The sequence below is a fragment of the Abramis brama genome (assembly GCF_963993115.1).
Source record: "Abramis brama genome assembly, chromosome: 15".
In the NCBI taxonomy this organism is placed as follows: domain Eukaryota; kingdom Metazoa; phylum Chordata; class Actinopteri; order Cypriniformes; family Leuciscidae; genus Abramis; species Abramis brama.
The window spans coordinates 34958016-34983040 of record NC_139977.1 but is presented as its reverse complement, the minus strand read 5'-3'; the positions used below and the strand labels follow the sequence as shown (position 1 = coordinate 34983040).

The window sequence follows — 25025 nt, the reverse complement described above, 5'->3', positions numbered from 1 at the left end:
TTGAGTGTTTAGAACGACAGATCTCGAGCTGTGATTACAAGAGTTTTCCACATAACTAGCAAGCACAGTTTGGCACTGCTGTCGACAATGCATGTTGTGAGATATAATTGGGAAACTACATTTCCATGGCCCATGGTCACAAGCCTGATCTGTGCAAGAAGATCACTCATTAAATGTAACATTTAATATAATAATCAACAATATTATTGATCTCCTGCACTGACACCATTATATGAGAACTGAACTGAGCTGGACAATGACATCACTGTTTTCTCCAGAGCGGCTATAGATATATAAATGAATAAATTAATAACTTTTTTTTACAAAAAAAATGAACCATCAGTGAAGCTGGACTGTGACGCTATATTTTCTCCTGGAAACAAACTTTGTTGCATTATTGTCCTGTTATCTCTGTAAAGCTGCTCTGAAACACTCTGTGTTGTAAAAAACACTAGAAATAAAGGTGACTTGACTTTGGGAATCACATCATTAAATCCAGCTCAAGCCCCTGCCCCTTTTGTCTCAAAATGTATTGTGCCCCTCTCTGATAAATGTAAATAATAATAATTATTAAAATAAATATTATAATAAATAACTATACACTTATACACCATTGCCACGAACAATAATAATACAAACAAATATTAAATATAATTTTTTTGGCGGAAGCATTTGGCGGAGGTGAAGTGGCTGTAGGCGGAGTTTATTTTTATTTTATTTTTTTTCAGCGCTATGTACGCAGCAGTTCGCCGCTAGTCTTCAAACTGCACGTCAGCAGGTAACATTAAGCTAATATGGAAAAGTTACATTTACCTACCATGCTACTGTAAAAGTTGCGGCAGCATGTGAGTTATGCTTAACAATCATAAAAGTATAACTCAATTTCAGCCGCATTCTGAGTCTGACAATGTCATTTGTTTTTGTCCAGGCCATAGCAAGTGTTATTAGCTTGGGGAAATACATCTAGTGAAAGGAAATTTCATGTCCAAGGAAAAGTCCATGTCCAGCTCTAAATTGTAAGGAATTTATATCTTTGATTTCATAGTACACTTTACAGTAAGGTTCATTTGTTTATTATTCATATTAACTAACATTAACTAATCATGAGCAAAACAACTAAAAACATTACAGATCATGTACAAAGTAAAAAATCATCAATTGCCAGAAAGTATCCAAGGGTTGTTCACAGAAAGAGAATGCCAACATGACTTAAAGGTTGGGTAGGTAAGAATTGTCTAAAGAACTTTTTTTCAAATTGGCTTAAACTGTCTTTATATACCAATACATAATTAAAATGTAAGTATTTTGAAAAAGAGAGTATAAAAATTGAGTGACTATAGTGTATTTAATCTTCAAAAAACACAGCTCATTAATTCCTACTGGGACGAAACAAGTGATTGGCATGCGCGACTGTCACTCTCCGTCGCCATGACTACCGCCGCTATTACTGGCTCTGCCCACATGCGCGCAGTCGCGCACCCGTTTTTAGGTGGGTGGGAGTGAATGGAATTAATGAGCTGTGTTTATTGAAGATTAAATACACTAGAGTCACTCAATTTTTTATACTCTCTATTTCAGAGTACTTGCATTTTAATTATGTATTGGTATATAAAGACAGTTTAAACAAATTTGAATAAAAGTTTTTTTAGACAATTCTGACCTACCCTACACTGTTAGCAATTGATGTAATTTTTACAATAAAATTTACAACAACATATTGTATTCATGTTTTTATTGTAAATACAAATGCATGACGGGAAATTGATGGACAGTCCTGTAATTTTGTTGTAACTACACTGTAGAAGCATTATTTTACAGCCACCGCATAGCATTGTGGGATTGATGCGATTTGAATTTTGAAATTGCGCGGTACCGCGGCGGCCAACGGCACCAGAATCAAACACTTTTGGAAGAAGCAGCTTTTGGAAGGAACACATCTCAGGTATGAAACGTTAACATGAAATCTATTTTTATAAGTCTATGGATATATTAATACCGGTCATATGAGTGGTGATTGTTTCGTTTGGTATATTTCAGTGACATTAGCTTCTGTGACGTTCGCCCCGACTCGACTCGCTCACTCCCGGTAAAACAACACCATGAACTGACCGCGGTGAAGTGGCGTCTTCTTACTCAACCCATACGGAAAAAAGTTACCACATGCAGCTACAAGGTACGAGATATTCACAATTTTTCGCTTGGTATATTTCAGTAACATTAGCTAGAGTAATGTTAGATATAACGTTAGCTCAACTCGCCCCGCTCACTCCCGGGTAACGACGTTATAAACCTGAACTGACCGCGGTGAAGCGGCGTCTTCTTTAAGTTACTCAATCCATAAAGAAAATGGTAACGTTACCACATGCAGATACACGGCACTATTTTCAATGGAAAAACAAACATGGTGAGTAGAATCGAGTAGAGCTGAGCTTGTAACGTAGCCTAACGTTAATGGAAAACAACCACCACAATCAATGACGATAGCTCAAATAACGTTAGCCCAGACTGTTAAAAATAAGCATTAACGTTAGCCCGATCAGTTAGCTCAGGTTATTATTGCATTGATTACACATGCTACTGGACAGGCTGTCGTAACATTATTAGGACTTCTGCTTTGCTGTCTTGTAATCGGGGGTCTTGAAGCCGTGGTTTGCACACTAGCATAAACAAAGTTTGTAGATTTTACGGTCACTGAATAAACACAAGCAAATTTTACTTGAAATATGGGCTTTAATTAAACGACAATGCTGGTATCTTTAATTATGCGAGTCAGCTATAACTGTGAGATAAGCTGAATATAGCATCTGGTATGTTATAACATTACTTTGTGCTTGGCAAACCAGGTTGGAAGAGCAGTCATGTAACTGTCTGTATCTAAAATAAACTGCGCGTGCGCAACTAAATCCAACCAGCATCGTCATAAAATAAAAAAAATGTCCGGAGCCTGGGTTCTGTTGAAAAGCTTTCAATGCTCTCTTTGTCTTCAGAAAAGGCAGCAAATTATCAGTAGTATTAAAATTAAGTTAACCATTGTGTTTGTCTCAAATTACATGTGGCTGCCTGGCAGACTATATGGACTAAAATAATAATCGATTTTTAATTTGGTATTTGTGTAATTGGTAATACATTTGGTAATGTTTGTTTTTTATTCCCTAGCCTAGCCCTCTGCCACAGCTGCTGATATCCAGAGAGAGAGAGACCTATCCAGCACACCTTGCTTAATTGTGCAAGGTATATTCTTCCCTTATTTTATAGAGTAGTTCACTTTTAAATGAAAATTACCCCATGATTTACTCACCTTTTATTATCATATTGTGTTAATGCATTTCAGGAGAGACAATAATCGCAACAAGTGTTCATAGAAGGAACAGTTGTGATGGGGCCCAAAACAGTCTTTTGAATGGAGTGGCTGAAACCTTCGCTGCTTACTGTGTTCAACATGCAGTATCCTAAAGACGCCTCAGGGACTTTATACAAAGGTATGTTTAAACTGTTTACACACTAATAAAGAAAATGAGGTAACACTTTACAGTATGGGTACATTAATTATCATGAATTCATGTATAAATTCATGCATGAATTACGCATTCATTCATGCATTAATATCTCATGAATCATCAGGAAATAGCAGAAGTTCAACGTTTTTCATGCATGACTTCATGAGTGAACAACACTAAGTTAACTGAAAATTAACTAAGATGAGTACATCATCATGAATTATGATTTATTACGCATGATCGTGATGCTTTTCTTTGTTCACAGTTATGTGACCATTAGCACATTGTTCATCAGTGTTTCTAAGGACCAGTCACCACTTTAGTTGAGGGGCCACACACATGAAGTCATTGATAGATGATGCTTAGTTAATGATGACTACTGTATTTGAATGTCAACAGAATTTGTGTGCTCTGAGCTGTGATTGTTCTATTTTGGGGTCTGTCCAACTACCTGCAGGCTTTGAAGAAGACATGAACTGTTGACATTCAAATACAGTAGTCATCATTAACTAAGCATCATCTATCAATGACTTCATGTGTGTGGCCCCTCAACTAAAGTGGTGACTGGTCCTTAGAAACACTGATGAACAGTGGCATAACTGTGAACAAAGAAAACATCATGATCATGCGTAATAAATCATAATTCATGATGATTTACCCATCTTAGTTAATGTTTTAATTAAGGTGTTGTTCAGTCATGAAGTCATGAATGAAAAACGTTTAACTCGTGTTAGTTCCTGATGATATGAGATATGAATGCATAATTCATGCATGAATTTATACATGAATTCATGATAATTCATGTCCCCTTACTGTAAAGTGAATCCATCATTCTCATATGTAACGTCCCATGAATTATTACCTTATTACCAGTATTGTTAGGTTCTATGATATATTCTATGCAATGATGTCAATAGATAGGTTTCCATCCAATCAAAACATAACTTTTAAACGCATTCGTAAAAATTTGGCAAAAAAAAAACTCTAATTGGAGAGCATTTCAATCAACTCTGTTATGCGAATTCTAAATGGTCACGCACCTAGGAGTCGTGAACAGCTGTGGGATCAAAACGTAAGGTTGACAGGGCAACTTTAAACACCTGATATAATTGCAAAAAATGCAAATTTGTCAATCCACATAGAAGTTTTTGTTCACATTAGAATATTTTATGTGAATTTTAACCGTTTCCAGTCAGGATTTCTTTTTCAAATGGTTAAAATGTGCATTAAAAAGTTGGATGGAGACCCAGCTATTGCTGTTAAGTGTCTGTTCTATAGTAGAGTTGGTTTTCCCCTGCAGGACATAATTTGTGTAAACAGAAGAGACTGACGGACAACAATTTAACATTACAACTTTCATTAATTCATTAAATTAAATTGTATGGTTAAAGTTGTTAATGTTAAATAAATACATCAAAGTCATTTTATTTTATGAGCAAGTAGGTTACTTATGTTTTTTTATACAGTATTTGTCATTATTTAACAGATATGAAAACTTTAACTTTTTTCCTCTCTCTCGGTTTTCAGAGCTTTTTGTGGAATCCACTCCCAGACGGGCAGTAAAGCCAAGAAGAGACACAGGCTCAACGCACCTGTTTGCACCCTCCTAAGAAAACTGGACTTTGAGTTGATGGGATAGTAACATGAACGACTTCCCCTATGCAGTTCAAGTCTGGCTGGACACCTTTGTTCCATATCATCGTGTTCCCCCTGATGATAGGCTGCCTGGACGTCTGGAAGTGAGCTTCTTCATTAAAGGGATACTCCACTTTTTTTGGAAATAGGCTCATTTTACAACTCCACCAAAGTTAAACAGTTGAGTTTTACCGTTTTCGAATTCATTCAGCCGATCTCCGGGTCTGTAGAAGAATGTCAGTAACCAGACAGTTTTTGGTCCCATTGACTTCCATAGTAGGAAAAAATATATACTATGGAAGTCAATGGGACCAAAAACTCTGACAAGACCCGGAGATCGGCTGAATGGATTCGAAAACGGTAAAACTCAACTGTTTAACTCTGGTGGAGTTGTAAAATGAGCCTATTTCCAAAAAAAGTGGAGTATCCCTTTAAAAGTAAAATTTTGTTTATGTGTGATAAAGTGGATACTTTTGTAATATGTATTTTTGCACAGTTTGTTAATAAAAAAAAAAAGAAAATATACCATTGTTGTGTTTTTAATTGGCCAATACGGAAAATGACAGCTTTTTACTTGTAATGTTTTACAGTATATTGATTTGTCCTGTGAAATTACAGGAAATTCCTGGCTACTGAGTTGCCGTAAATATAACATTTTGCTGTAATATTTACAGTGAAATTACAGGAAATTCCTGGCAAATACCAGTAAATTTACATGATTATTGTAATTAATTACAGTAGGGATGTTGTATTAAGTATTACAATAACAGTCCTGTATACTGTTTACAGTAAATTTACGGCAACTATTAGCCAGGAATTTCCTGTAAAATTACAAGAAATGTCTAACAGTGTACCTTTAAGGGGAACTTGTACAATTCAAAAAGAACATAGGACCAATGCAAAATACCATTGCATTTCAGTTAAAGGTGTACATCTATGGACTAACTAATGAAACCTTATTGTAAAGTGTTACTGATTTCATGATAGCTAAGCCTTTATTGAATACATAGGCCTACAATTTATAACATCAACATAACTAAACATGAATTCCTCATAATTACCGACTTGATTCTCTGTTTTGTTTGGTAAAGTAAATAATATTTAGTTATATTATCATCATTTCTGAGAGAGGCTCTCTGACCTACTGCTGCTCTCCATCGAGTGAGATATTCCAAATAATTGTGAGGAAGTCATTAAAATATCTAAAACACAACAGACAGACGGATACTGCTTTAAATACAGGTGATTTATTTTAAAAATAAATGTTTTTAAAAAAAAGTGCCCTTTTTGGTCCTTCCGCCCCTGCCCCGGAGGAGGTCTGTGCACGCCACTGCTCTTCAGGGTTTGTGGGCCGAGGGAAAAGAGGTTTTGTGGATCAGAGCTGGGCCAGACACATGTGGACTCAATAAATCCTGATCTTGAGCTAAATAAGCAAGCTGACATTCAGTGTAACCTGTGTCTTTTATTTAGAATACATACAAATGTCATTTACGTCCTTATTTTGTCAAAAGATTTAAAGCATCCGTCTTTAAGAGTCCGCATGAGCGAATGAGCGTCCCAAAACAACGCATACCCGCTCCAAACTGAACCGGGTCATGTGACATCACGTTTTCTACAGAACCCCTAACATTAAACACCTCAGGCGGCATACATTATAAATTTCGGCTTCTGAATATCACAAATTGACATTAATTTATAACAAAAACATAAATACACATCTCAACAAAAAACATGTTACAGACAGTGATGATCACACATAGTTGACAGTATTTACTAGCATTTGAATTTAGACAAGGGTTTTTAATGGACTTCACAATTCCAATTTACATAAATACTCTTAAACATACTAATCCAGAGAGTAACTTAAATCAACATCATGAATGATAATAAGTCAATCATCACTCAATTAATCACTTAATTATATCATTAACTTTAACACCGCTTCAGTGTTCCTTTAACACTCTTATTTTAATACTTTAACACTCTTATTTGAACACTTTAACACTCTTATTTTAATACTTTAACACTCTTATTTTAACACTTTAACACTCTTATTTTAATACTTTAACACTCTTATTTTAATACTTTAACACTCTTATTTTAACACTTTAACACTCTTATTTTAACACTTAAACACTCTTATTTTAAAGGAGAAGTTCACTTTTAAAAATGAAAATTCTGTCATCATATAATCACCCTCATGTTGTTTCAAACCTGTATGAATTTCTTTCTTCTGTCAGTAACCAGACAGTTTTTGGGTCCCATTGACTTCCATAGTAGGAAAAAAATATACTATGGAAGTCAATGGGACCCAAAAACTGTCTGGTTACTGACATTGTTCTAAATATCTTCCTTTCTGTTCAGCAGAAGAAAGAAATTCATACAGGTTTGAAACAACATGAGGGTGATTATATGATGACAGAATTTTCATTTTAAAAGTGAACTTCTCCTTTAACACTTAAACACTCTTATTTGAACACTTTAACACTCTTATTTTAACACTTTAACACTCTTATTTGAACACTTTAACACTCTTATTTTAACACTTTAACACTCTTATTTTAACACTTTAACACTCTTATTTTAATACTTTAACGCTCTTATTTTAACACTTAAACACTCTTATTTGAACACTTTAACACTCTTATTTTAACACTTTAACACTCTTATTTTAACACTCTTATTTGAACACTTTAACACTCTTATTTGAGCACTTTAACTCTTATTTGAACACTTTAACACTCTTATTTTAATACTTTAACACTCTTATTTTAACACTTAAACACTCTTATTTGAACACTTTAACACTCTTATTTTAATACTTTAACACTCTTATTTTAACACTTAAACACTCTTATTTGACCACTTTAACACTCTTATTTGAGCACTTTAACTCTTATTTTAACACTTTAACACTCTTATTTTAATACTTTAACACTCTTATTTTAACACTTAAACACTCTTATTTGAACACTTTAACACTCTTATTTTAACACTTTAACACTCTTATTTTAACACTTTAACACTCTTATTTTAACACTTAAACACTCTTATTTTAATACTTTAACACTCTTATTTTAACACTTTAACACTCTTATTTTAACACTTTAACACTATTATTTTTAACACTCTTATTTGAACACTTTAACACTCTTATTTGAACACTTTAACACTCTTATTTTAATACTTTAACACTCTTATTTTAATACTTTAACACTCTTATTTTAATACTTTAACACTCTTGAGCGTGTCTCAAATAAACTTGTTAATTTAACACTGGAGGTTTTGCTGTGTGCTGTATTTTTATTTATTTTTATATTGTATTTGTTTTATTCATATCTGCTCACTACACTGAAAAAAATGATTCTGACCCCTTGTAAATGTTACATGTTTTTATCTGGTTAATTTCACTGATTATAATGTGTTATTTAATCCTACTTATTTTTTATTATTAATTTTCAAATTCACTGCTCTTGTTTAAAACAAGTTAATTTCATTCAATTAAAAGTAATTAGAAAAAAATAAGTTTAATTTAATTTCCATATACACTGTAAAATGAATACGCTATATCTACTCAATAAAATTGTGCAGATTACAAGCAATATTATTAATTAAATTTAACACATTAGAATTGAGTACTAATTAATAAAATTAATTCCTTAAAAGTTAACCATTTAACAATTTTTAAACAATAATATCTGAATAACAGACAGACGTCAAAGATGAATTAAGAACTCTTTATTTTGTATTGCCAACATTGAAGACACCTGATGTTAACAAGCAGAATCACTGAAGGAGAAAACTGTAATGTTACAACCATAATTTTAAGTTACCATCATGGGGATCAGTGTGTGTTTTAGTTGGGCTCTTTATCCTGAAACCATTAACTTTAGATTTTGTTTGGCTGTTGTACCTGAGTTATAACAGCCAGCTGAACCAATAGAAAAGGTGATCTGATGGTGTTGGTTGTGTTTTAACATAATCATTATTTCACAATCATTTGACCTGAAACACTGAAACTGATCACCTCTGAACATAAGCTCATTATTTATTCATGCAGCAATGCATGATGGGAGCCATGAATGAGTTTTGATTGGTGGCACCCAGAATGCACTGCAACAGGCTTTATAAATGTCACCATTGTTGAGATTCACAGGCTGATTCTTGAAAAAATTGAGTAAATTCAACTTAAAATAGTTTAGCTAAAATTATTAATATTATTAATCTGAAATTACTTATAAAATATAAGTACAACCAATTTACAAAATATAAGTACACTCAACTTAAAAAATATATCTGGATTTAGATAATTTTATTTCGTGCAACCCCTTGACGTAATAAAATTAAGTAAATTCAACATAACATTTTTTTCAGTGTATTTACTCAGTTGTTTGTGCGTGTTTGAAGTTTTATGTCATCAGCTCAAAGTCATAACTGATCAACAGTAAATATTGATTATATTCTTCAGTTTTGAGATGCAAAGCAACATGTCGATTCAATAATGTGATTTGATTTGACAAACCCAGCCGTTGGGTTAAATTTTTTAATTAATTTTTTCTTAACCCAACGGTTGGGTTAGTCCATATTTGACACAACTTTGGGTTAAAACAACCCTGCACTGTCCTGTATCATGTAGGAGACTAAGATGAGACAGAGAAGTCACTAGTGCTAAAATAAACTAGTCAGAAATGTCTGTGTCATTATTTTACAGAGTTCTTTAAAGTTGCTCTAAGTGATGTTGGGTGACATCACTTCTTGTTGACGTCCAAAGGCTAGCTCGACCCTCTCTCCTCCTCATCCGCGCACCAACCCCCCAAACCCCACCTTGTCAGTTATGGCTGGAACAGTTTGTTATGTTTTGTGGTGTGGGTTAGCTCAGTTTGATTTCGTTGAGTCTGTGAAGCCTGTGGTGTCTAGAGAGGCCGTGTGTCTCACAGAGTGTTCAGGGGACAGGCCCGCTAGCGGATGGTGAGGAGATGTTTGCTGGATGTGACAAAAAAAGTGTTGACCTAAAAAACGTGTGACATTGCTTAGAGCACCTTTAAAATCATTCAGTTTTACTTTCAAAACATTCACATATTCTAAAGGGGTTTTCACAAAGTTTCTGTTTAACTTTAGTCACACTTGTCCAAGAAAATAATCCCCGATCCATAATTTCCTTTACTTGCTTTTTGTAATAATTGTGAGCAACACAAGGCTAAACATTTTTCAGGTTCTTTCTTTGTTTGTAGTCAAGTTGTAGTTTATCTTGACAATCGTAATAAAACCCTGACTACCTGACAGAACTATAATAAATTAAAGAAAAGTTTAGTGCAATTTAAAATATATTTTCATAGGAATATAATACCTAAGCATTTTGTTGCTCCTCTATTATATTGTTAATATCTGCATGTTCCATAAATAATAAAAAGGGACTCCAGACCCTCTTAAATTGGTCTTCTTTACCCTTATAGAATATAGGTTATCTGAAACAGTGTTTTTTTAGATGATTCTGTGCATCACGTGATGTGGAAACCTCTCTCAGTATCTCTAAACCAGTGTGTGCTTTAAAACGGTTAAACAGGACACAGGTGTTAAGTGTTTTTATTTTAGCAGTTCCTCTGTGTTTCTCTTGTTTGCTCCTGCACTCGACGCTGTTAATCTTTAATGTGACTGAGTGTTCAGGAAGAGTTCATTGTTCTGTTCACTGCCAGATAAACTCTGTCCACAGTTTCTTGACTTCTCTCAACATTAAACCAGTGATTTGTTATCAGAGTCAATAAAATCAGTATTCTTATGATTGCTCTGGACATTTCAGACTAAGTTCAACAAACATTAAATTACTTATTCATAAACTTAAAAAAATAATTAATAAAAATGTAGGTGTGACGGGGTTGAGACTAGGGTAACAGGGTTGAAGATGGTAACGGGTTTGAAGAGACAAATACAGCTTAACGTATACATTGTATTTTTTTCCTCTAATTCATTGTAAGATTTTCTATGAGCACTGTATTTCTTTATGTAACCAAGAAAAACAACAAATATAAATTGCAATTGCAACTCAGTTTCATTAACCCGACTGCAGGGAAAACGTACTCGGTTACTAACGTAACCTCTGTTCTCTCTAGAGAGGGAACGAGTACTGCATAATATCTTACGCTATGGGGAAATCTCTTTTCCGCGAGATACTGAAGCCAGAAATTATCCTTAATTTTGGAATAATGTAAAACGCACTGCAGCAGCACGCAGACACAGGTGAGACAGCTTGCGCGCCCATTGGCTGCCCTGCGGCAACTTCACCAGCCTATCGAGAGGCCCCCGTGGTGACCAACCAATGGGGGCGCTTCGCGGTTTCAGTAATCTGGGCCAAAAGCATCGGGGCAGACAATACTGATCTATTAGACTGAGAGCAGCCTAGCCTGCAAGGCGGGAACCTCTAGGTTATAAACCTTATAAATGTAGACGGGGAGGCCCAGCCTGCCGCCATACAGATATCTTGTAAGGCAATCCCACTAGACCAAGCCCACGACGAGGCCATGCCTCTTGTGAAATGCTCTCTGACACCCAATGGGCACTGCAGGCCCTTAGAGGCGTAAGCCAGCGCTATAGCAAAAAGAGATTTCCCCATAGCGTAAGATATTACGCAGTACAAGAGAACCTCTCGTAAGAGAACTCAAAGGCCTTTAGTTTCAGGATCAGAGACAGTGAAGAGAAATCAGAGAATCTGATCTGAAGCTCAGTGAGGATCAGGGGCGTAATTTGTGGGGGGGTTGGGGGGGAGATAACCCCCCAATATTTAAATCTATGCATTACAACCCCCCCAATATTTATACCATGATCACATGAAAAATATGCAGACCCAAACTTCAACCCCCCCAATGTTCAAACCAAATCTACGCCCTTGGTGAGGATCATCATGGGTCCAGTGCTGGGAAGAGAACTGAGAAATATACTCAAGTAAAAGTACCATAACACTCCAGAAAATGTAGTGTGAGTGAGTAAAAACTACTTGTCCACAAAACTACTGGAGTAAGAGTAAAAAGTAGCTTATTTTAAAGTAGTGAGCTGCAGATCCTTATAATAAACACTGTTCACTACAATTAAAAAAATAGAAAACATTGTGTACATTGTAATTTACATTAGCTTTTGTTGTGTTGAAGAATACAGTATCTATCATCCATCTTTTTAAAATGCATTACAACACAGAAGGACTAGTACAGAAATAGGAAGATGAAAGAGTTATTCTCAGTACACTCACCAATTTAAATCATATTGTTTGAAAAAAAAAAAAAAAAAGATTTAAAATTAGTGGTAAGGCCACTGAGCCTTACTTCAAAATAAATAAATAGGTCAATAAAACGTCTGGAGAACAATATGTCATGTAACATTTACCTCAGAAAAGCCATTTAATGACCACAGCATATGGCTGGAAAAATGAACTTGGCCTATAGAGAGGAGTATTTTTACTAAATATATGCACTATATTATATATTATAATTTTACTCATATCATTAAAAATATTATAAAAAATGCATTATGTTTGAGTTGCTAATTTTAACCTTTAATAATAATATCATCTCCCTGTATGTTTACAGCATTAGTGAGAGATTTTTAACATGAGGAAAATGAACATGTAGCTATATACAAATTAATTGATGTAAACATTGTTACATGATGTTGTTACTAAACTTAATGAAATTCTGTTTGGTCACCAAATGTTTTGAGAATCACAATAAACTTATTGTGATGCAAGTTTTTTTTTTTTTTTTTTTTTTTTTTTGCAATCCTTTCTAATCCATCTTTAAAAGTTTTTAAAAATCTCCAATGACCAATTTAAAGGAAACACGTGCACGTTTTGACAAAGTAGCTTTGTTGTTATTTTATTCTGTGCTGGACAAGATTTTATGTAAGATCTAGCATCTTTTGTGAGGGGTACAAAAGACCATACTTTTCGGGATTATTTCTTGCTGATGCATTATAAAGCCTGGTCAGTAATCCATCTGGTTTTTCCTTCTGTATAAGTGTGAGACCCTCCCCTGGGCACTGGTCCCATATAGGCCCGGTCAGTAATCCATCTGGTGGGGCTTCAGGTTTTTAGCAGCATTCTTTCATTCTTTATAACCTGAACACCAGAAACACTACAAAAACAGTGAATACACTTGGGATTCAGTTCACAGAGATTTAGTTCATCTAGTTATTCATTCCAATGCTCACACACCCTCCACACGCCTATATAAAGGAGTGTGTAAGTGTGTGAGATCAGCAGTGTGTTCTCTCTGTATCTACTGTTGACACTGCATGACTTTATCTTTATAGTTATCTCTCTTCTTCTCACAGGTGAGAAACATGTTTCTAAACGCATGATTTAATTATTCATTCAAGCTTTACTGAGGAGCTTTATTTTCTGACTGGATTATGTGCTATTTTACCATAAATGCTTTGATCGCTGCTACTTTATTGAATACTTTATTAAATTATTGAATGTTTGTAATATTGTAAAAGTGTAGAAATTGTTTGTCTCTAAATTCCTTGTCATTGCTTGAATTTGATGTAAACCAGGAAGAAACACATGGTTCAGTTCATCAGACGGAGCAGCAGGAACAGTGCTTGAAGTGGGGCGGTAGCCTACTCACAGGTACCGGCACTTCTACATTTTACTCTTACTGTACGTTCACACCGCCGCCGGCGAGAGCGGCAAAATTCGCTCTCGCCGCCCTGCCACCGTAGAAAGATTCGGGACGTTCTGACGTAGATTAGAATGCGTGATTTTTTTTCTCTCTGGCGGAGGACTTCTACATTCCGATTGGTTGCCGCTGGTTGCCGCCGAACCGCGTCATAGCTTATTACCATAAAGTTGACTTGATTTCAACTCCTCTCGCCGCTCTCGCCGTGCAAGACGCGCCGCGCCGCCCTCACCGGAGCTCACCGCCGGCTCTCATTGAAAATGAATGGCTTCCGGCCACTTTGACGCTCTCGCCGCCGGCGGTGTGAACGCACAGTAAAGCGTACCTGCACTTTTTCTTGTGTACCGCTACTTCTGGTATTTAGCCGGTACTCTACTACTGACAGAGCCTACAGTACATCCCCAATAAGGTGGGAGTTTGGTCTTTTATATCACTGTATTTTGTCCATTGAGTTACTTTGAGTGTCCTGAGACCGCAGGGGAATCCTGGAGAGTGACGTATTTAGGGAGTGCAGCAATATAAAGTTAAGAAAACTAAACAACCGAGAGAAATATATGTCTTCTACCTCAGATTTAACGTTTGATCTGTACATCAGCATCGGGGAATAACATAATCTCAGTCACAACAGAGAAAGCTGTGCAAAACTTACATGTACAAAAGTAACAGTGAAGACTTGTAAACACAGCTTTTGTGTCTTTATCAGCTTTTCCATATGATGATCATCACAATTCATCGCCCTGATAATATTCACAAATAGTCTCCTGCTCGCTCCATTTCTGTATTCAGTGAATGAGTCTCTCACCCGTTGCTCTGTAGTTTACTTCGTCAACAGCCGCTTGCACCCCTTGCTGGTGAGGCCGACTAACAGCTATGGAGATCATCAATCGGCAATCTACTGATATTCCTGCCGTTCCCGGATGTCAAATGATGAATTTTCTTCTGAATTTGAACCACTGAATTTGTGGAAGCGAATTTGTAAAGCGAAATAAAATGGACCGAAAATTGCCGGTCGAATATTATAGGTTGCATTTTTAAACAGAATGAACATTTTGGAAGTGAAATATGAAAGGTGAATATGGATTATTGAATTTTTAATAATGAAAACATGTGCGAAATGTTTTGAATTGAAATATTTACAGCTTGAATATACAACCATGTTGAATTTCACACCACTTTCACACCACATAATTTGAAAGTGATTGCAGTACCAGTTTTGGCCACAATCTTACATATGGATCCTTTAAACAGCTTCTCTGCTGCAGCCGACAGGCAGAAGAATCGTGCTATGATCACGAAAGATGCTTCCCATTGAAATACATTACTTTAAAAAAACGTGCTGATATCACGAAAATAGCGTGTCCGTGTCACGAATCAATAGATTAAATAACGTGACCATATCACGAACTGCCACGCCTGGGGTACCATCCAGTGAAGGAATCTGTGGTGACCACTGAATATTACGTGGTACCGTCACGGAACAGGGTGACCAGAAGTTATCCTAGTGATACAGGGCATAGGCATCATAGGCATCACATAGGCATCACTTCCTTGGCCCCATCACGGCATTTTCGGCGATTCCGTGAAACTGGCACCAATTTTGAGTTAAGGGGCCGTGTTCATTTCACGGAATTCTGTGAGACCAGGTTGTATTGACATAATTCGGTAATCTTTTATATGTAAATGTGCTTAAATCAGGTTATCATGTAGTACTTACGTTTGGAGTTGAGAAGCGCAATGGCCCTTGGGATTGTCTCATACTTATTTATACAGTCAATAGTCGCATAAAGTGATGGCATCAGCGTCACATTAAGTGACGGCATCACCGCTGATGGACAGTTGATTTCCTTTCGTCTATATCCGACGATGAGGGATTAACATGAACGTATATCTGACGGACCCCCGCGTCGAAAAACAACGTCAAGGGTACACCTCTTTCGTTGAAACTTGGCGCCAGGGTTTCTTGACCATGCGTCAGACATTTGACGAGTAGGGAGTGAGACTGTGTTGAATAAACTTGTCTCGCCTTACCAAATCTAATAACAAGCACAAACGGTGTTAAAAAGATTTTGACGTGCAAGTCAAAAGCTAGGCTATCTGTCCTACAGAGTTTTTTCTACTTTACCACAGTAAAGAAAGCGAATATAATAGACCTAATTAAAAGCGAACCAAAGGAAGAAACGTTTATAGTTCCCTGCGAAAATGGGTGAGACGTGAGTGAAGATTCGAGAAAAGAAACAAGAGATTCCATGTCCAGTGAAATAACTAATGGAATAGCGTTAAATTCGCTGATAATCGGCAAACCAGAATACAAAGCCGCCAAAGCTTAAATGTATGGGCTCATGCACAACTCTCTCATTCGACACGAATCCAAACGTTTCCACGGCTGCGATGTAACATTTAATTGCTAACCTATTATTTATTTTGTAAACAAAGCTTTCTGCTTCACTCCTGTCATAATATTCATGTAAAACAGCATTCACATAAAAACAAGTGTTTTGGTGGACCAGCCCCGGAGCTCCTCAGCCACAGCCGTGATGCGGTATTTACGTTTACCGGCACAGGCCTAGCAAGTGGGTGTGTTTTGTTGTTTAAACACCTTTACAACGATCGCGTATATGCGCGATGGGCGCCGCCATGTTAGTTTGTGCCGCAGTTCAGAGAATCAGATCTGTTGGATTTACAACACGTGAATTCATCCACTTCTCCCGAAATACATGAGAGTAAGCGGCCGGTGAACTGGGAGAAGAATAGAGTAAACTTTAAAGCTACTTACACAATGTGTTTCTGATATGAATAAAACGTGTCGTCAAATTTTAATGGAAAAAATGTATTATTGCCACTTCCATAGACATCAGTGTGTATTTTACAAACTCTAAATAGTTGTTTAGCACTTATGTGAATTTAAATGTCTTAAACACTGAATAGTTGTGATATATGACAGCTCAGCGCCAGTCAACACGCAAACACACTTTTGAATTTCTCAGTTGATCACGTGATGGACTGACCATTCTAATCACAGCGGTGTGATCGTACATGTGAAAGGGTTAATGAACGAATAACTGATAGTAAGGTATACCGAGAATAATCAAAGATCTAAATGAATTCATAATCAATATTTATGATTATTTTCTAATAAGAAACGCAGAACACTGAAAAGACATTCACATCTTATACCTGATTATACCATTATACATTCCTTACATTGGTGACCCCGACGTGATCTCCAGCTGGCGAGTGTCTTTCAGAGAAATATTGGGACTTGCAACAAGAGGTTTGATCTTCTCTTTCTTCAGCTGTTCTTCAGCAATGTTTGAGTTTGGCTGAAGCTCATCTTCCAGATTACTGACTTTAACCCTCGCCTGCCTCGTGTTGTTGCTCTGTTATATTGTTGCAGAGACGATATTGTGAAATACTTTTAAAGTTGCGGGTAATTGTAGCTTACTGAACTTTAACTCACTGTTGTTGTCGCCACTATGTGTTTAAACGCACTGGAAACTGTTTTATTTCTGTAAAACCCCTTTCTCCTGTTTTTGGCTGTTTAGGGAGTTAGTGAACATTTCTGTTGTTCATTTCTTTTCTCTAAGACAGAGTATTTTTACTTTGTAACAAACTAGTCCAGAGTACTTTTGCTGTTTCAGCCTTTCCTCCTCCTGAAGAATATTTTACTTCCTTTTGAGTTTCTTCATTTATACTTTATAAGTAAACCTTGTTGAACTGGGGTTTACTGTCAGTCGTTCGGGACAGAGGAACGGCACACTAACTCAACTCAAATCTTTTTACTTTTCCACTGTTACTCCTTCACCTCAGGCAAACGTTATCTGGCATATAACAGTATATAACTATACACAGGGGCGGATCTACTGGGGTGGCACGGGGTGGCAGCTGCCACCCCTAGTAAAGGTCTTGCCACCCCAGCTGCCACCCCATTGATGTCAGCCAGGCCGGCTGAAAATAAGACGGCATTTACAGTAAAAACCTTTGTTTCCTGGGCGCCCCTAAACGCATCATGACTTGAGTAGAAAATACTTACGTCCCTGATTCAAACGTGCAGAGTGGCGTTCGCTCAGTCTGGCTCACACACAGCGAGTCTGCTGCGGTGCGGTGGCCCTGCAACCCGACTGGAGAGACTGAGCTGCCCCAGAGCCTCTGAAGGTGAAGTGAGTTTCCCCAGGTGTAGTTTAAACACACGTTTAACTTAAAGTTACTTTTGTAATGAATGTATTGTATGCTAAAGACGATTCAGCATCAGCAAAAACAGCGAGTCTATTACGTTAGCCAAAATCAGCTGTCAAATCGCTCCCTCGTGATTTGTAAGAGCACTCTTCCCTTTGATTAGCCTAATTTTGATTTTAGTAAAGACAAGAACAGCTTAATAAAAAAATATAAAATATTGTTTGTGTTTACTGATGGTCGCCGTTACGCCGACGTTACGTTACAACACACAATACGGTGTCAGTTAGGAGATCGATCATTTGATTAGATAAGCAGTCCTATTAAATCCAATTTCTCTCAGATATCACAGCAATGAAACCAGGTTAATGGGGAAATAAGAAATACAATAGGATTAAGTAGTCTTAACATAGCCTAACTGGTGTGTGCATGTGATCAATCTTTCTGATTTTATATGTGTTATTGAGGACAGAACTAAACATTTAAATGGTTACACTTTCTTTGATATTAAACAAATTTTATTTTAGATTTAGATTTTGGCTTCCAATGATTATAAAAAGAATATACAGTATTTGAGGTAGGCCTATACCATTAAAAACTAAAGCTGCATTCTCTCTAGCGCAACTTCCTTCCCTTCAGCGGTGCGCTGTCATTTCTCCCTAAAACCCAAACATAACGTCAGAATCTGCATGATCGGTGATTGTTGTAAAATGTAGTCTATACTGTTGCTAAACTGCGGGATGCGTTTGATAATAAAAGGCTATTAAAAGTACCAAAATTGACGCAATAGACGCTGTTCCAAATGCGGCGCGTGCTCCGAAACACAGCGCAACGAGACAAGTAACGTATATTTTGGGCTTCGTGTGCACATCTAAACGATCAAATATGTCAAAATGGCTGTCTTGGAGATTCACTTAAACAGTTTATTCACTTAAATACAGTTTGTGTCTTAAATGGGCGTTAATAGTTAGGAGAAAATATGATGCGTAATAATGATAGATCTCCATTTGGTCTTAAAGAGGCAGCAGTCTAATAAACCTGCTGACGGTTGCTCCATTAATGTGAATCAAACAACAAAAGGCAAAGTGAGCGCTGAGCGAGCAGGTACGAGTCGAAAAAGATGGATAAAGCAAAAAAGCTGTCGGGACTAAAAATAGAAAAATAAATAGGGAAAGTAGATGGCATGTCAATTGATGCGCCAGCAGCTCAATAAGTGGATGGTCAAAGGCAACAGGTAGGATTTAAAGTGTGACGTCCACGCATGTAGGCTAGGAGATTCCCGGTGGGTCGACGTGCTTTTTGGGCCGATACATCTAATAGGCTATTTTTTTTTTTTTTTGTATTTGTCTTAACGGCCCATAAAACTCGTACATCTGTGGCCCATTCGTTTAGTTTTGTTTTGCTTTATTGGCAACGCTGGGTTAGTGCCGTTGTAATGCATTGGCCAAGAAAAAAAGAAAAAAAGTCAGCGTTAGGTTTTTTTGACATTTTTAATTAAACACGTAGATCAGCGGCCCATTGGTTCTTTTCTTAATTGACACTGGGCTGGCCCAATCACATCTTTAATGTGAAGTATAGAAATTAGTACAAAACTAATTATGAAAGTTTCCTTTATTTTTCAGTGCATTTGTTTTGCAATATATGGCTATTACTATCATGGGATTAATATTATAACTATTATTATGTAGGCTAGTAGTGTAATCTAGACAGACACTGTTACTAAAAAAAAGGTTTGAATTTTTCTTTGTTTAATTTGCACACTGAATATGGGTTGGAGCTTTTAATTTTGAACTCTCAAAGTGCACCAGATTGATGAATTCAACATTAAAAAGCACAAAATTTTCTTACGGGGGAGCATGCCCCCGAACCCCCCTAGAGGGACAGAGGTCCACTCAGCAGTGGATTCATCACTGCTCTGCCCTCTGACACTCTGGGTAGTTGCGCCCCTGAGTATCGGTAAGAGTAGTAATACCGTTAAAACCTTAACGATACCCATCCCTATTGGCAGCAATGAATTACAAGTTATGGCCAATTTAACTGTGATTAAATTCAGTATACGTCTGCCATATGTTGCCACCCCTCAAAAATTCCTGCCCCCCTCTCGCCACCCCATACATTTTTTTCTAGATCCGCCCCTGACTATACATAATACAACTCTTTAATGGTTTTACATTGACTTTCAGCCGTTATTCTGTTCACACTCATCTGATATGAATCAGTTTATATTGTGAAATGTAATGATCTCTCTGATGAATGTGATGAATGAATGTGATTATGCGACTGATCCTGTAATATAATCTGATCAGATGAGAGTCTCTTTCTGCTTCATACGAGACACATGATGATCCTCATTGAGCTTCAGATCAGATTCTCTGATTTCTCTTCACTGTCTCTGATCCTGAAACTAAAGGCCTTTGAGTTTCACCTCAAATCTACTTCTGACATCTAGTGGACAAAGATGAAAACTGCAGATCATATTCTGTGTGTTAGGAGGAATAGAAAACACACACTCATACAGATTTATTTACAATGCCTTCATTTCTATTTTAAACAAGTGACATTCTCTCAGTTTAATTCACTGAATGTCATTCATTATCAACTCACAAATAATAATGTGATTTTACATTTTGTGTGAATGACTGAACTTCTAGCAACTTCTGCTTTAATGTATACTATGATGTGTTTGTGAACAGTAGATATTGAGTATTGAGTAAGTGTTGATCTGTTGTTGTTCTGAACAGCTTCAGTTCGTCTGTTAAAGTCACTAATGTTCTGCTGATGGAAATCAGTGTTAATAAATCAGAGATGATTAAATGAGCAGCTGATGGAGTTTATCAGATCTGAGTTTTACATTTAACATTCAGACTCTTGAAACTCTTCAGGAAACAATACGGCTGCGTCTCACATCAGATATTCAGAGGAGATATTGATCTGAAGAAGTACTAAGGTATGTTCTGTGTGAATGAATGTGTGGATTTATTTTCATCTTCTAGAGAAATTACATCTTTCAGGAGCTTTTAAATGAGGAAAACACATTATACTGAGACTCATGATTGTAATGCATGTATGAGTGATCTGAGTTTGTCATATTGTTGAATCAGGAGCTGATGGAGATTTGCCTGATATGAAACATCATCATCAGCTTCTGCTAACAGAAGAATCCAGAAACACAGTCTCTGGGAAGAACATCAATTATTCCCTGTTTCTAACTCTATCAGAAAGAGAAACAGAGAGATCTTCTGTGTGAAACGACAGATGAAGCACATGATGGAGAAAGCGGAGAATAAAAGTGATTCTGTCATAAACTCATCATCATAATCACAGGCTGCTTTATGATATTAAAGCTGGAAGCGTCACAGAATTCACTGGAACTAAAGAGATCTTGATTCTGATCAAACCATTCAAACCTTCAGAATAATATCAAAACAGCAGAAGTCATATTTTATAGTGACGCACATTTGACATCTTTGTGTTTGACTTCAATAATGATTCCCTTCAAATTACAACTTGTTGATTTTCATATTCCCTGATGAACTGAAATCTGTAAGTGTTTTCATTTGTTGCTGTAAAACACATTTTCATCTGTAGCTTCTTTAACTCTGCTGTGATTCTGATGATCTCCTGTAGAGGGAGACACGAGACTGCAGGACAGGGTCAAAGGGCAATCTGGAGCCGCTTTATTTCACATGTTTAGTTTCACTTTTACGTTTATTTGTATAGTGCTTATACATACTGTGACAAAGTAATGTCCATACATCAGAAATACACAGATAATACAGTCATGAGTTACAGTGGTTAACGGCACATATTCATTTAGGCAGAAATAATGAACACATTAAAGATGATTACAGTATATTATCTTACAGTGTTATACAGTATTGTTCAGATTACAGTATATAGATGATGATGTGTTGATTCATCGGCCAATCAGAGATGACATGATGTCATTTCCCTGCAGCTCTAGAGTCGGTCATGTGACATTTCCAGCTCAGGTGATTGGCTCGAGTCAGTCCAGCATCAGAACTGTTTACAATATGCATTAAAGACAACATCCAAACACTATCAAATATAATGTTGCCTTTAATATGAGGTGAATATTAATGGCTTGTAGCTATTATTAAAAATATGTACAATATATAAAAATAAATCCTTCTTCTCTTTCTTATGCAGTCCATCGATTTCGAAGATGACGTCACTTCTAGGATGCTTTGTTGGAGTGTTGAGGCAGCCGCTGCTGTCTGCGGTGCCATTGAAGGTGGCTGTAAAGCCCAATCCGGGAGCCACATGTCCTGCCACAGTCGGGGCATGTGAGTGTTGAATCTGAAGATGGGTGTAGTTGTGGCTGGACGCATTGGTGTCTGCGCTGACGTAGCACAATTCTGTGTTGGGCGCGCTGTGATTCGATCAGTTGGGCCCCCAGACCACATGCATAACTCCAAGCCTGGCGGTCGGCAGCTGTTGCTTCCAGGACTCCAGGGTTGATGCTGCAGCTTTTCAGGGTCGACTTGAGGTGGTCCTTGTAGCGACGCTTCTGACCCCCAGGTCTCCTGTTGGCTGCGTATATCTGCCCATAGAGGACCTGCCGGGGTAGGCGGTGGGAGGGCATGCGGATAACGTGTCCAACCCATCGCAGTTGCCGCCTAGCAAGGGTTGCCTCCATGCTGCTGGAGTTGGTGCGCTGTAGGATGTCCGCGTGGTGGATTTTGTCTTTCCATGTGACACCTAGTATGCGCTGGAGGCATCTGATGTGAAAGCCCTCAAGACACCGAATATGCCTGCGGTAGGGAGTCCAAGCTTCTGCACTGAACAGCAGGGTGGAAACGCAGACTGCCTGGTAAACGGCCGCTTTGGTGAAGGTACGGAGATCTTTATTAACAAAGACTCGAGATCGAAGTCTACCAAAGGCAGAGGAGGCGAGGTTTATGCGTGCCTGGATCTCGTTGTCTATGAGGCAGGTGGGTGTTAGGATGCTTCCAAGGTAACAGAAGTGCTGAACAACCTTTACTGGTGTGCCATGGATGTAGAATTCAGGAGGTGTAGGGGTGGGGGCCTTGGTCTGTGCAATGATCTCAGTCTTTTTGATGTTAACTTGTAGGCCACAAGCTTGGTAGACTGCACATACAACATCCAGTGTGTGTTGCATTGCGGTAGGACTGTGGGCTAGGAGGGCACAGTCATCAGCGTATTGCAGTTCATGAATTGTGGTGGTGGTTGTCTTGGTGATGGCTTGCAGGCGGCGAAGGTTAAAGAGGTTCCCGTCCAGACGAAACTGTAGGCAAACACCATCGTCGGGGCTGAGGGAATTACGGGAGAGGAGGGTGACTGCTGCCAGGAAAAGATTGAAGATCACTGGAGCCAGTACACACCCCTGTTTCACTCCTACCTGCACAGGAAAGGAGGGGGATTGCGATGTACCCACAATCACACGAGCCTGCATGCCTTCATGAAACTGTTGTAGGATTTCCAGAAACCTTGGTGGCACCCCAAACTTCTCCAGAATGACCCAAAGGACTAGGCGGTCAATGGTATCAAAAGCCTTTGCCAGATCGATGAAGGCAATGAACAGGTCTTTGTTCTGTTCTCTAGCCTTCTCCTGCAATTGGCGTAGTACAAAGATCATGTCGGAGGTGGACCGATCCTTCCTAAAGCCGCACTGTGACTCAGGAAGGATTCTCTCTGTGATGTGCTCGGCAAGACGAAACAGCATGACCTTTGTTAATACTTTCCCTGCAACAGAGAGCAGGGATATGCCACGACTGTTTCCACAGATGGACTTATCACCCTTTTTCTTGTGGATGGTAACAATGTGTGAGTCTTTCCAGCCTTGTGGAACAGTTTTTTGTGCCCATATTATCTGGATAAGTTGGTGGAGATTTTTGGTGAGCAGATACCCGCCTTTCTTTAGAGCCTCTGCAGATATTCCATCAGGACCAGCAGACTTATTGTCCTTGAGGCTTCGTATTGCTGCCAGGACTTCTGAGAACCTGGGAGGGTCATCAAGCTCATGCACTGGTGGGAGCTCTGGAAGGCGCTGCAGGACAGTGGGGTCAGTCGGATTGTTTTGGTTAAGAAGGGTGTTGAAATGTTCAGCCCAACGCTCAAGAATTTCTTGTTTGTCCTTGTGCAGAATTGTTCCATCTGTCGATCTGATCGGGGTGATTCTGCGTTTTTGGGGTCCATATAGTGATTTTATTGCATCGTAAAAAGCTTGAGAGTTGTTGGTGTCCGCATAACCTTGGATTTCATGGGCTTTCCTAAGCCACCAGTCATTCTCCATTATGCGAAGCCGTCGTTGCACCTCAGCACGGATATTACTCCAGTGTGAGCGTAAAGAGGGAGATTGTGGATTGGAGAGGTGGGCAGAGAGGGCTTTACGCTTCTCCTCCAGAAGGTTGAGTATTTCGGGGGAGCTGTCATCAAACCAGTCCTGGTGACGTTTGGAGGTGAAACCAATTGTGTCGGAAGCGGCTTGTTGTATAGCTGAGCTAAGGTTAGCCCATGCGCTTTCAGCTGTATTGTGTTGGGGTTGAGTGAGAGCGGAGGAAAGGTTATTAGCCAAGCAGCGACGGTACGATGCAGTGATGTCAGGGGATTTTAGGGCTCGAGAGTTGAGCCGTCTTGAGGGTTGGTGCCTGGTATGTTGAGGTCGGATCTTTAGGTGTATCTTGGATCTGATCAGCCGATGATCTGTCCAGCACTCCGCCCCACGCATTGCTCGGGTGATGGAGATTTCATGTAGATCTTGTTGCCGGGTTATAATGTAGTCCAGTAGGTGCCAGTGTTTTGATCTAGGGTGCATCCATGATGCTTTGTATTTATTTTTCATTTGGAAAGTTGTGTTGGTTATGACCAGTTTGTGCTCAGAGCAGAGGGAGAGGAGACGCAGGCCGTTCCTGTTCATGTTGCCTAATCCATGTTTCCCGATTACCCCAGGCCAGAGCATGTTGCTGGTGCCTACTCTGGCATTGAAGTCTCCCAAAAGCACAAGTTTATCAGTATGAGGAACTTTGTGGAGAGCTCTGTCAAGAGACTCGTAAAAGGCGTCTTTGATGCTTTCTTC

General features: G+C 38.1%; 1 protein-coding gene and 1 long non-coding RNA gene across 3 annotated transcripts in view; one reads left to right on the top strand and one right to left on the bottom strand.

The window, feature by feature from the left end:
• The window catches only part of LOC311096824 (uncharacterized protein), a 160273-nt gene that overhangs the window by 132891 nt on the left and 2357 nt on the right, over nt 1–25025 (bottom strand). The gene's annotated exons all lie outside the window — the stretch shown is intronic.
• On the top strand, nt 1674–5273 carry LOC311097776. 2 transcript variants are annotated; one of them, XR_014609321.1, is made up of 5 exons: nt 1674–1942; nt 2038–2173; nt 3157–3231; nt 3332–3479; nt 5025–5273. It is a non-coding gene; the product is annotated as an uncharacterized lncRNA (long non-coding RNA). The 2 variants fall into 2 exon arrangements; XR_014609322.1 differs by lacking the exon at nt 1674–1942 and having other exon boundaries at nt 1952–2173.